At 37.1% G+C, this 14,283-nt stretch overlaps 1 long non-coding RNA gene across 1 annotated transcript; it reads right to left on the minus strand.

The window, feature by feature from the left end:
• Window positions 1–386: 386 nt before the first annotated feature.
• Window positions 387–9,257, minus strand: LOC308053775. The gene is made up of 2 exons (XR_013923797.1): window positions 7,182–9,257; window positions 387–6,829 (listed from the first exon to the last, which is right to left on the minus strand). It is a non-coding gene; the product is annotated as an uncharacterized lncRNA (long non-coding RNA).
• Window positions 9,258–14,283: the final 5,026 nt, after the last annotated feature.

Below are 14,283 nucleotides of genomic sequence, written 5' to 3' on the forward strand. Positions count from 1 at the left end.
AAAATGGCTTGGAAGCATTCAGCAGCTTTGGAAACAGTGCGTGATTTTAGGTTCCTAAAATGTATTTCAGACTTTATTTTTAAGCATTTTCATTTTAAAATGCTAACCTTTCGTTTCCTTGAACTGTTACATGTAATGATGGTCAGCAATTGGTGATTAATCTGAAATTACATAGAAATACCTCTGTACATTGAAAAGCGAGTAAAAAGAAGAATATATGTCAGTCAAAACCAACCCATGAATGATATAATGAACATACAGTTTCTGATATATATAAAAAAATAAAATCTGTCTACAAATCTAGACAGATATGTATCTACTAGTTTCTGTTTTATTTTTGAAGTTAAAAATTTGAAAGAAGATATTCAGGTGATTTAACAGAAAAAAAAAAAAAAAAAAAAAAGAAGTGTTACCATGCTTTTTTCTTTCTTCTTTTTTTTTTTTTTCCCCAGAAAACTTGCACTTTTCTTTTAGATTTATGAATTAGCATGAGATAATAAATAGCATATGTGTACTCAAATCGTTTTGCTTTTTAGGTTATTTGTTCTACTTGATATTGAAGGAAATGCAGTGACCCGCAGCAGCTCTTGTGGTATGTCTCTGAGCCGTGCACTGGCTGTCCCAGGAGAGGGCAGAGCAGGAATACCGAAAAAAGCACTGTGCAACCATCACAGCCTAGTCCTATACCTACAGGCTGCCAGCTTTTCTGACTGTTTTGTAAGAACAGAAACATGGGATTATTTTAGAGTTTTTTGCTCAACTCTAAGTGACCAGGGTACAGACTGGTTCCGTATATTTTAACACTGAGGCCATGGATAAGTTTGGATTCCTGGTGTTTTTCTGTGTAGGGAAGTTGCAAGAAAACACTCATTTGATGTGGGTCATGAGTAACTTTTTCCATGAGTTATCCATGTTTTGCAGACATTTCTTAAGTTTCAGTACTTTTGTGAAATAGCGACTGCAGTGAAAAAAAGAAAAAAAGGAATTGTTGAAATTTAAAGCCTATGAAATTTAAAGGTTTGATCTTCCTGTTATGTCTGGAACTGTAGCACATTAGTGACTTCACGTGCTATTCTGTCTATATAATGTATATGATCTGGATGGCTCCATGCTCTTGTCTGGGAATAATGAAGTCTGTCATTTGCAAGATTTTCTGTTTTCCGGGTTAAAGCTTCACCTGTTTCCCATAGAACAGTGGTGTTTAATGTGATTAGCATGGGCACAGAGGAAGGAAATTTTGTGCCACATCCAAGCCAGTGTTCATTCGGTTTTGTGGGTGGCAGACAATCACAGCAAGAAAATAAATAAGCAGGCTTGGCAGAGTAGAAGGAGAGAATCTACTGGACAGTGTCCAGAACTTGTTGTGTATCTGGGATCCCCCCACTTACATACAGCAGTGGGTACAGACTCATGCAAATCTAGAAAGGCTAGATCTCTCCTTAGTTTCTCTCTCAACAGAAATAGAGGTGAGACTGTGCAAGCTGTAGAAATGTTTATGGTGTGATATCAAGGCTCTGAGACCTGAATGTATCATTTGGCTAGGCCTTCAGCGCTGGGACCTGAATGTACTGTCCATCCATTTGTCTTATGCATGTTCTGTTGTACCTCAAGTGCTTTGACATTGCATTCAGCCAAAATATTTTGGGTTAAATTTCTCTTTCTCTTCATGTTTCCAATGAATGAAGTCCTATGTATCTGATATACTTACACCTGGTAGCAAAACTACTTGACTATAGCTTCGGAATTTACTCTTTGTAAACCAGCCAGTATTCATAAATGAGTAATGGAGAGGTGGACCATAGAATCTAATGCAGGCCATGGACTTTGTTCATATTCATTCATCTATACCAATGTGCTGAACTGGAAAAACGCCCTTTAAAAGGGATAGAGGTTTTACTGATGAAACCCATATCATCTACAGCAGTTCTTTGGTCATGTGTTTTACCCTTGCTGACCGTCTAGTGTAAGCTTCACCAAGTCCTTTGTTTAAATCTCAGATATATCTACACTACCCAGTAAAGTACATCATAAAGTTGCCTGACAGAGCGATGAATGAGCTAGTTCAGGTAAGAGCGAGTGTGCTAGTGGTACAGCTTGAGCATTTCTGTGCTACTTCGTTGAAACATCCTGACGTTTTGTCTGACATTTATCTCCTGTACGATTATGAGTTAAGAGGTCCCATTGCTATATTTATACACACTTAAGAACAAAATGTTAAGCCCACTGTACATTTCCTAACATGCTTTTTATAAAGTCTATCCGCTAGAGTCTGAGTATCATTCTCTAATATCCTAAAGAATTTATGCATGGATTAAACGTTTAACAGTGAATAGCCCATTATTGTTGAGTTGCCCTGAGGCCAGTATGCTCAGTCATTTGCAGGACAAAGTTTTACTGACAAATGCCACCTTGCTATATATCTTGGTCTAATTTACAGATATTTGCAGGCCATTTGTCTTACCAAGAGAGATATGTTTTCTTCTGGATACCAAACAAATATGTTTTAAAAGCAATATTACTGCACTAAACTCTTGGGATTTTTTAAATGAAACCTGCAAATGATAAATAAATTTAAATGTGATGATCTTATACATTGAATCACCAGAAATAATAGTTGGAAATTTTGCCTTCAGAAAAAGTTAGCTCATAAAAAGCTTGGAAATCTGTGATTTTCAGTGTATTTAAATGGAAAATGTTTGAAGATATAAAGATATTTTATTTTGATACTTTTGCAAAGGTAAGTCCCATGATTTTTGGATTTGAAATTATTTTTTAATTGGATTGGAGAAACAAGTATAGGTAAGACAATTTTTTTCCCTATTATAATGTAACATTTCAGAATTAAAATATATGGCTATTTCTAGTGTAACATGGGATTTCAGGGGAGCTGTTTTTCCACCTACAAATGCTTTGGAACTTAAAACTCTATTGTAGTTTTACATGAAATTTTCCTCCAAAAACTCTCAAAAAGACTAAAGTCATAAGAAAACAGTTTCTTGATATGATCCACCTAAGTTATTTTTTCCAAGCATTGCAAGAAAAGCACTGTAGAATATAGAATATAACATTGAAGACAATTCTGATAATTTAACATTATAAAGATAAAATAATTAAATAATAAATAATAAATAAATGGAAATAGGCTTTTTAAAATTAAAGTTTACATTTTTAGAAAAACTTATTCCATCAGTTTCACTATAATTTGCACATATTTCCACTAGACTTCTCTTTAATAATTATGAATATGAAAACTATTTCAAATATGTTTGTGAATTCATTTAACCCACAGAAGTATTGTGGTAACACTTAGTCTCGCTTTGTAGTTCAAAAAAATTATCAAAGTCAAGGTTAACATTTAAAATTGATTTTCTATAACATGGTCCAACCATAAAGGCATCCATTAAATAGTAAAAAGCACAATCAATAAACACATAACAAGAAAGGTCAATTGTAGTTGTCAATATGAGTTTTATGGGGCATTCATTGAAGAAAGTCAACTTGGTATGTCAGTGTGCCTATATTACATAGGATGAGGTTAGATCCTGCTTACAACAGGTGTACTTACAGTGTATCTCCACAGCCTGAAGAACCCAACTCTGTTCAAGTACTGTGAGACCTGTATTGTAAAGTCTGCTTTAATGTGTCATGAGACCTACTATGAAAAGTTCCAGGCTTAGTACTATCTGCTAAAAAATTTCCCTGCTCACTGTAAAATGAATGTGAATATATACTCATGCAGAGCAGTATTTCTCAATATTGGTGGGAGATGTGAACATTAACTAGTCATTCATTGGTACTGGCCATTAATTGGGTGTAATTTGCAAAACAGTGATTATTCTGCTGAACAAAATTTCTTCAGTATAACTGAATTGCACAACTTCAAAGTCAGTAAATCTTGTAGCTCTTTGGTTTTGCAGAATTACAGCTGAAGTGCTCAGATCCAGAGGCTATATTTATCCATATCTCTGTTTATTAAAAGAAAGGGTGGAGAACCTTTATAATATATACACAGGAATCATGCATACTGTATCTTTTGCTCAGCTGATGTAGCTAAGCAGCATCTTCTTCACAATATTGTGAAATACCCTAATCCTCTTTATACAGTAATAACAGTGCACGATATCCAGATCCCTTTAAAAAAAAACAAAACAAAACAAACAAAAAAAAACCCCATCTATTTTAGGCTGAAACTTTTACTTTTTTCCCAAGAGGACTAGCCAATTTCTGACATATCATCAATTGTTAAGAGTTCACTAAGGAGAAATAGACTTTATAATGAAATCATGAACAGTCACTTAATGATAGAATTCATAATAAATGGGGAAGGGAAGTGAGATGACAAATTGTTATGGCCAAGCTATAATCAATATGCAAACAGTGAGCTTGAGTATGTGACTTAAGTAGCTGAATAGATTGCAATCATATGGATGACAATCTGCTGTCCTCTAATGGCTGTCTCCAATAAACTTGAAACAGTCATGACAAATTCTCGGGGCTAATCTCTCAAGTAGCCTATGCAAGAAGAATCAATGCAACTTTCATTGGCGTAGTTCAGTTTCCTGTGGCTGTGCTGCTGGTGCTATATAAAAGTATTCACTGCATGGCTTTCAGTAACTCTGAAGATGACTTTCACTCTATAGAAATCCTCTTGTACAGATACTAGGCTATGAAGAAAAAACGGTTATGGTCAGGCTCATGCTTTTTATTTGTGCATCTAATTGCTCCTCAGGTTGCATGACTCCTCTGAAACTGCAGCTCTGGCTGAAAACCTAGAATAAGTGACTGGTGACACAAAAGAAACAGCTTTCAGCAAGCAGTACTCTGGAAAATAAGTGGTTATTTGTATGTCCTTGTTTCAGGAAAGTCTGTCAACAGTTTGATTTTTAAGCATCCACCTAAATTTCTTCTCATGAAGCATGTATTTAAACCCTTTAAGAACTGGCACATCAACAACAAAATGTGTTTTCTTGGGAGCGCAAACTAAGGGGGCAAAAATCCCTAGGAACCACAAGCAGAATTCCTACTGTCTACCTGGTTTGGACAAGGCACTTGGGCTCTTTGTTTTAGAGGTCCTGGCATCCAATTATATGATACTGGATTTTGCATTGTAGATTTTGCACTGCCGGAGGGGGGAGGCAGACAAATGGCCAAGTTTTTGCATTATTTTGCATATTTTGTTTACTGTAGAGCATGGGAAAGCTACCTGGCTGCTGCCATATAATCACTGATGGACAAATAAGTATCTATGGGAGGCAGCAGCTCTAATTACTAGGACTGTCTAGGGCGAGCAACAATTACCAGTCACATCTTCAAGGATGTCCCCCTTAATCCATTACTGTTCCCCTAGCTTCCCTTAGAGCTATTAGATTAATTTCTTAGTCACAGAATCACAGAATGGTCAGGGTTGGAAGATCTCTGGAGATCATCTAGTCCAACCCACTGGTAAAACAGGTTTTCCTAGAGCAGGCTGCACAGAATTGCATCCAGCTGGGTTTTGAATGTCTGGAGGGAAGGAGACTCCACAACTCCTCTGGGCAGCCTGTTCCAGTGCTCTGTCACCCCCAAGGTAAAGAACTTCTTCGCCATATTCAGATTTGCTTAATTTCTTACTTACAGGGATGCAGCTACCTTGAGCTTAGACAAAGTGATGTTTGAATATCACCAGCTTTCTTGGACCCCCATAGCTTCAGGATGGGATTCTTCCAAGTAGGCACTTGGAGAGGTCAAAGTTAGCTCTCCTGAAGTCCAAGGCTGCAGTCCTATTTATTGCCATGCTTCCTCCACACAGGATCCTGAACCTCACCACCTCATGGTCACTACAGCCAAAGCCGCCCCCAGCCTTCACAACCCCAGTTAGTCCTTCTTTGTGAATACAAGATCTAGGAGCACATCTCAACTTATTGGCTTCTCTACCACCTGTGTCAAAAAGTTATCATCAATGTTCTGCAGGAACCTTCAAGACTACATAAGCCTAGTTGTGTTGTCTTTCCAGCAGATATCAGGGAGGCTGAAGTCCCCAATGAGAACCAGGGCCTGCAATTGTGAGACTATGTCCAATTGTCTGCAGAAGACCTCATCAACTTCCTTTTCTTGATCAAGTGGCCTATAGCAAACACCCACAACAGTGTCCCCCATGTTGTTCTTCCCCTTAATCTTTACCCATAAGCTCTCAATTCATTCTGCATCCACCCCTAAGGAGAGCTCGATACATTCCAGTTGTTCCCTCACATAAAGAGCAACTTTAATACCTCTCTTTCCTGGCCTGTCTTTCCTAAAAATGTACATAACCACCCATGACAGCATTCCAGTCATGAGAGCTATCTCACCATGTCTTTGTAACTGCAATGAGATCATGGCCCTGCAACCACACACAGATCTCCAGTTCTTCCTGTTGATTCCCCATGCTGTGTGCACTGGTGTACAGGCATTTCAGAGATGTAACTGAGCATTTGGGTTTTTCCGGATGAATGAAGAGGCTAAACCATAGCCATGGACATCATTGAAGTGACTGGCCTTCTGGTACTCCTCTTGGGAGGCAACTAAGGAACACATATTACTGCTTTGGTTGGGCTGACTTATTCTCCAACTGGATGTGATGGCATGAATATTGCCATTTTGGACCTCTCCCCCTGAGTCCTTCAGTTTAAAGCCCACCTCACCAAGCTGGCCAGCCTGCTGCCAACAATTCCCTTGCCTCTTCTAGACAGGTGGATCGCATCCATCCCTAACAGACTATAGTCAAAGAATGTCTCACTGTCATAGAAGCCAAACCCCTCACGACAGCAGCAGCAGCTGTGAAGCCACATGTTTATGTGTTATATGTCTACTCCTGGCTGCACATCTATATGTCTATAGTCTGTCTCCTTTTATCTTTGGAGAAGTAAAACTTTGTATTGCCCACATATCTGAGCTGCACTGAGATGAATGTGACCTGACAACTATTATGTGAACGTTGTAAAGCCTAAATGCACAATGCCCAAGATGAGTGATTACTATAAGCTGATGAGTACTGTATGTGAAAGTGTTAATAATTGTTGTTGGTATTTTTAAATCATAACTAGGGATGAAATACTGGGTTTGGGAGCATAATTCATTGCCGAGCTGAAGATAATCTGGTTTTCATCCTAATTGGCTGGATTAGACAACTGCAGTTTACATTGCAAGGTTGAAATACAGCTAACTTGGCTGCTATGAAAAACTTCAATACAATCATTTGACTCATGCAAGTCAAATAAGTGGGATTCATCAACTTACTGAGGTTCTTAGTTTTCTTTTTATGTGTTTTTGATAAGAAAAGATGTGTGGGAAGGACTACAAATTGTGGGGTTTAGACTGCTTTTATACCTCCCCAGTCTCACTTATTGACTCCTGCCCTGGTATTTACCCCTCATTCTTATATACAGAGCAGACTGAACTACATGGGCATACTAAAATGTAAGTATTTAAGAGGCCATTGATCAAAATGAGTGATGTAGTCCATGTAAGAGATAAACATGTCCCAGGAACATTACAGCTAAGACTGCAATGAGAAGAAAATCAGAATGTCTGCTTAACTTCCCTGTTTATTCATTCTGGACATTTATGTAGTAAAATGCAAATACACTCCCACAGCTATAAGTGGCAGGAGTAAGAAGGCACTGTGGTAGCCACTGCATCATGTAACTGGAACAACTGTCTAAAAAAAAAAAGTCATAAAAGCTCTAAAGGTGTGTAAGGGCAGAGTAGTTCAGAGCATTGTAGTCAGTGAACCATGCAAAGCCACTGGTTCTGTCTATAGGGCAACTTCTGTAAGTATTAACCTAAAACACTTTTTTAAAAGACGGAATTTAAAGCCAGCTTCTGACTGATTTCTTGCTGCTTATCTGCACTCTTAGGCTGGCTCTGTCAAGCATATCTTTAGATTTGTGTTCAGGTTTCCTGTGTTTTCTTTTCCAGAATCTTCATTCCCAATTTCTGTTTCTTGTTCAGTTTTTCTTCTTCCTAAAATCCTCAACTGGCTTTTTTTTTAATTTATTTTATTTTATTTTATTTATTTTTATTTTTAATGTTACTCTAAAGGTGTAAGTTTGAATTTATCCCTTAGGTACTTGTAAATCAAAGGAAATTCTATTCAGTTTGATATATATGAAAAAAGACCAAGGTGCCTGCCAGGCAAGTGGTCATATCAGAAAGCTATCAGAACCCAGCTCTAGATAGCGGGCAGTATGTTTGAGAGAAAATCTTCCCTGCCATGGATTTCACTAGTTCAGCTTCTGTAAACTAAGGTAGCATGAGTAAAAAACGAGAACAAGCCATGGGTTCAAATGTAGTATCTGCAAGTTTCAGTTGCAGTAATGCTATTAATTGCACCCTTCAACAAACTGGACAATCAACTTACTATTTATTGATTAATCCTAACTTTGCTAGATTTATTAGGCTTCATTTCTTAGCATTTATTGCAATCTATTTTAGATATATTGTGCTTTACATAAAAGTTAGTGGAAAAATCAGGAATGTATTAGGTCCCTAACAATCAAGCTTCAAACACTTGTTCTTAGTCTATATCTCATGTTCATCCATGGATTTGAATTGCTCACCTTTTGCACTTTCAGTTCTAATCAGGTCAGGAAGGAGCTGGAGTGATGAAATCAGTGGAACTGTCCAATCTAACTTGTATTGTTTGGGATAAAATTACAAAGTAGTTCTTTTTCTTACACTATTTGAAGATTCCAAGCCTTGCTCTGCATTTGCAGTAAAATTCATTTCAATAAGAAAAAAAATAGATATGAGCTTGTTTTGCCTGTATGAAAGGTGACCAGACATATTGGCGCTTGTGAGATACTGTCTATGGACCTAGCGTGCTGCCATTGGGCCCCTTATGCACCAACAGGTTTAGACTATTTTTATTTGTGCTATCAGCTTATTAATTTCTTGTTTATACTTAGACTCACTGTCTGCTGAATAGATAGGAATCTTGCATTGCCTACTTTGAAAGTCAGTCCTTACTTTGAGCGCATTATGGGTTTTACCCTCCTGAGAAGGCAGCGCACTATAGCTCAGGGTGGGCTCTTGAATGCATTTTCAACAGAAATCATACAGAGAATCTTACCACTGGCTTTGATCTCCAGGCTGGCCATTGAACACAACACTGACATTTTTTTAGTAAAAGTTCAAAAACCATTAGTTTTTATATAACAGCCAAACACAGAGCATCCAACATCACTGTGAGTGACAGTTAATAAAAAAGTCACAAATACGAGTTTTCTCATGCTGGTACCCCCACCCCCCCCACCCCCCCACACACACAAAAAGCAGCCAAATCTTTCCAAACTTTTCTAGCATAACAAAAGACTGGCATTCTCTTCCTTGTCATTTTATTACTAAAAAGCCTAATGCAGAGTTTTAGTCACCATTCAAGTTTAAATTATTTAAAAATTTGCAGATTTTTTGATGAACTTGTTTTAGGTACAGAGTATTATGCTTATCCCACTATTGCCACTGAATTTATACTACTGTCAGTGTGATCAGAATTGGATCCCAATTAATATTGTCAAAGATATTTTATCATAGGTATGGAGTGAGAGGAGTCAGCTGAGTCCTGTTGACTATGGCCTGCTTAAAAGGACAGAGATTTTTGATTAATGAATCTGTTTCACACTCTATACTGCACATCATTAATGGTTCTGAACATGCTAAGACTAAAAGTAACCTCTCTACACTGGATACTCAGAAGATAATTTTTTTTTTTTTCATGGACATGAGGTAGGATTCAAACTACAGACCAAGATAATAATTCTGTCACTACTCCAGAACAAGTGTTTTTTCCTCAAAACAGCTTTAAATAGCTGTTTTGTTATAAATATGCTAATGTAAATATGCATGTTCCATATAAACCTTTCCAGACCTATGGCCTCATGTTTAACAGAACACATTCATTTTCTCAAGCTCACACTGCTTTTCCTATCCTAACCTGAGGTTATTTTCTTCTAAGTTTATTGTTTCCCCAGCTACTTCTTGTGCTATATGAAACATATTCCAGTTGTTTTATTATAGTAAATTAATCAGTAACAGCAACCTATTTAAAATAATTTTAGCTAAACATATATTACTGGTTCCACAAGCAGGGCCTGAAATTTTCAGAAGTGCTTTCCTCTCTTCTAGTGCCAGAGGGAACGGAAGGTAAAATACAGTGCTTTAAAAGTAAGTCTCTTCCATCTGGTCAGCTACCCTTAAACGTACTTAAGTCTGACGGGAATAGCCTACAATTGTTTCTATTTTTCATCTGTTGTTAAAACACTAAAAGGCATAATGAGTACAGGAGCTTTTATAAAATTACTGACTGCCAGAATAATGAATTTACTCTGTTCTATTAAAATGCTGCTGTGTTTTGGATTTGATGTCAGTTTATGCTGTTTGGCTATTACTCTGCTTTTAAAGTAGCTGTATGAATTTTTTCTTAATATTATAGAAGCATTATTCCTACTGCTACACTTCAGGGTCTCACAGACTTTACAATATAATACTTTATTTTCAAGGTTTTATGACTTCACTGCAAAAAAATCCTCCAGCCAAAAAATGGATCACAAAGGCTTAGCTTGGGAGTGAGTCAAGAATTGCTTATTTATGTCGATTAAAAAAATAGTATGAATTTCAATGAAATTAATTTCAATCTTTTTTCTTAGAATATATTGTTTATACACATAGAAAAGTATGCCTTCCAGAATTAGTTTTTGTGTCTGCATCAGCTCTCATTCTATAAACTATAGCCAAGCATGAAAGATTTGATAATGATTGTGTTTATCAGTACAATCCAGAGCTATTAAATCAGTTTATAGTAAAACATGGCATGTTTTAAAGTCATGTTTTTTTAATGCTGAGGGTTTTGTTTGGTTTGGGGTTTTTTTATTTTATTTATTTATTTCAGGTATATTTGAATGTGTGCATGTGTGGTTATATACTTCAGTGATGACATAACCATTTTTTTTCATGTGCTGGAAGTTATTTATATTGTACCAAAACACAGCCTGTCAAGTCCATGATCTCACAGATCAAAAAAAATCACTGAAACCAGGACAACTAAGCACATTGCTGAATGTGATTCCAGAATCCTACACAGTCATCGGGATTCTCTATCCTCCATCCTGTTAGCAGTAGTTCCAGGAAAAGGCCCTACATCTCATCTCTTCTCTTCTCTTCTCTTCTCTTCTCTTCTCTTCTCTTCTCTTCTCTTCTCTTCTCTTCTCTTCTCTTCTCTTCTCTTCTCTTCTCTTCTCTTCTCTTCTCTTCTCTTCTCTTCTCTTCTCTTCTCTTCTCTTCTCTTCTCTTCTCTTCTCTTCCTCTTCCTCTTCCTCTTCCTCTTCCTCTTCCTCTTCCTCTTCTGCTCTCCACTCCACTCCACTCCACTCCACTCCACTCCACTCCACTCTTTTCTACCCTTCTCCCTCCTCCCTCCCAGCCCCTTCCCTTCCCTGGCTAGGTTAGTTCCAGGGACGGTGACAACAGGGCTTGTTAGGGACTCTGGTAGCTGTGGGCGAGGGATAATGTTTTGCTGTAGAAAAGAAGGATATCTCAGTGGTTACAGGTTAGCCCAGTGTTAGCCAGCTAGAAACAGCTTTGGTGCCTTTTCCTGCACGGGTTTGTTTCATGATCTCTCCTTGATAACATAAATCTTTCTGTGGTTTACTTCCCCATCTCTGCATTAGTATCTGCTCAGGGGTGCTCTCTGGCTAAATATTTAATAAATGCTTCTTTTCAGTGGAGCTCTGATAATGCAATGATATGTACCCATATGCAGCAATTCACTGTCAGACAACAGGAAATAACTTTCTCCAATTTCCAGGCCTAATGCCTTAAAGGATCCATGAAGATGAATGGACATGTCTTACTAAGCCCTGTGTTCTTTTTGCTTTCACTTGTGGACTGAAACTATGTCTTCTAATGGAATAAAACTGTTCTTTCCCTGAACTGTAAATACTCTTTATGCTTACTTTTGTGCAGGACAGGTTTGATTTTACTGAGGTCCATGTGAGTAGTATGGAATATTGCTGGTTTAAATAGGTTAACACTCATATCATATTCCTGTTAATTTGTTTGGCTTTTTAAAATGTTGTATCTGCTTACACAGGTGCCTGAACTGGTCTTCATTTTAAACCCACACAGAAAACAATCTGCATGTGCAGACTGTGCAGACTTCCATCAATGGCTCTGGAAAGGTCAATGATGTATAATTGTTAATACTGTTCAATGCAATGCCTTTAAGGTGAAGCTTCATCACTGTTTATCATCATCAAAACAAACCTATTTGTAGGTATAGAAGCCTGAAGTGGAGATTTTTGGAATTAATTTAGGCAAGGAAAATAGGTGAATGAATTTGCATAGCTGAACAATACTCCAGTCCTAAATAATGACAATAAATTAAATTGAAAAAATTCTCGCTGTGGTCCAGATTCTACTCTTTCAGGTTGGTTTATGTTTTGATTTTAACTCTAAAACTTCCTCTATCAATACTGTCTACTTTCTTGAAATATCTGAATTGGGAGGTGTCTTATTTCTCATGTATGTGCATTACAGGGATGTGCCTCTAACAGATCAAGTATTAAATACTTTGCCAACTCTGACATTCTATTATGCCCTAAACATAGCAACCGAGGAAGTGGTAGGAAAGTATTAACAGTCTACATTTTCCTCTTTATCTCTACTGTGAATTGCTGCCATATCTTCCTTCAGGAAGATTTTCTTACTGAAAAAGATTCCCTCAAATGTGCAAATATATCCAAATATTTTAAAATACCAAGCCTTTAGGAAAGCAGTCTGCAACAGCTTCTCATGCTTTGATGCTGGCCTGGACATGGAGTCTTGTTTTCAAAGGACCATACTGCCTGTCTGTGCGATTCCTAGATTCCTGGGATTGGGGGCTGATGAAAGGGACAAGTGGTAGTGTGTGTCTTCAAGATGTTTAATCTACGGCACCTGAGAAAAGGAAAACCATATTGTATTTTCTTGACTGATCTACATAAACAACATATGATTTGTAATACTCCTTCTCTGAGAAATGTTCATTCCCAGAGTACATTCATTATTTTCAGTTTCCGGACTCTGTTCTTGAGTGCTGGCTGTTCCTGAGCTGCAGGGCTAAAACATTACATTCAAGTATTAAGTCAGCCTGAAAAAAATTATTATTTGATGTATTTTTGGGCTTTTAAAAGAAGATGAAAATGACCATGTAAACATCACAGCTAAGGATTTTATTCCTCAAAATTGTCCTGCTGATACACATCAAAGAACATGAGGCTGTTCATTATCTCCTTACTACCAGAGATGCTGGAGATATTTAATGCTGTCCTGTTCCACCTGCACACCTTTAGAAACTCATTAATAAACAGAATATGTTGAAATATAAGTCTTTTTTACAATCATCAGAGTGACATTTTGTTTTAAAGTTATATCTGTAAGAATCAAACAGTTCAATAATTATAATTTATGTTATAATTTAATTTCACTAATACTAATAGAAACCCACCATATACAGGTTATTGGATAGGAAAATATGTGACAAAAGCAGGGTCCCTTACCTCTTTTTTACTGTAAGTTTCGAAGTAAAGGAACTGCAACGGTACTTGGTGAAAAACTGTCTCTTTAATATCCTCAGCCTTTAGTAAGATCAAGGACTTCTTGTTATGGGCACACCAACCTTAAAGTACTGTGAGTCATACTATGGTTTTGGGCGAATGAAAGGGGCAACTCCAGGATTATCTGTAGCACCATATCTACAAAATCACATGGATGTAGCCACCCAACACCTAAGCTCCTTTCTTTTGAACTGGGCATCAGTCCTATGATTATTATCTCAGAACAGTTTCATCTAAACAGCCAGAGAAAGTGCTTGATTGACTCTGCCCTGTTTATCCATTAGCTTCTGTGTAGTTCTGAGGTTTTGCAACTTAATACAGGCAATATGGCCAATGTATAAAAATTTGACTATAACTTTATGGTTGCAATTAAAATTTTAGGAATGTCTTTTTACTTCATACAGAATAAGCATTAATTTTAGTAAGGGTTGGTTTGGGTTTTTTTTCTTTTTCAAATATGGTATGCAAACCTTGTCAATCCTTATTTTGCATATATAGCTGATAAGAAAAGCTTAGATTTTAAATACGTCTACCACCCTTAGCAGCCTGGTTGAAGACGAAAAATAAAGTTGAAGGCAAAGTGAAGGGAAATGGCCCAAGATTCATTTAAATTCAGTTTGTTTTTGCTAGAAAAAATCCACTCCTATTGTAAAGGGACAGTCAGAGAGTTAACTCA

Source organism: Falco punctatus, assembly GCF_963210335.1.
Source record: "Falco punctatus genome assembly, chromosome: 15".
NCBI classification, from domain to species: Eukaryota; Metazoa; Chordata; class Aves; order Falconiformes; family Falconidae; genus Falco; species Falco punctatus.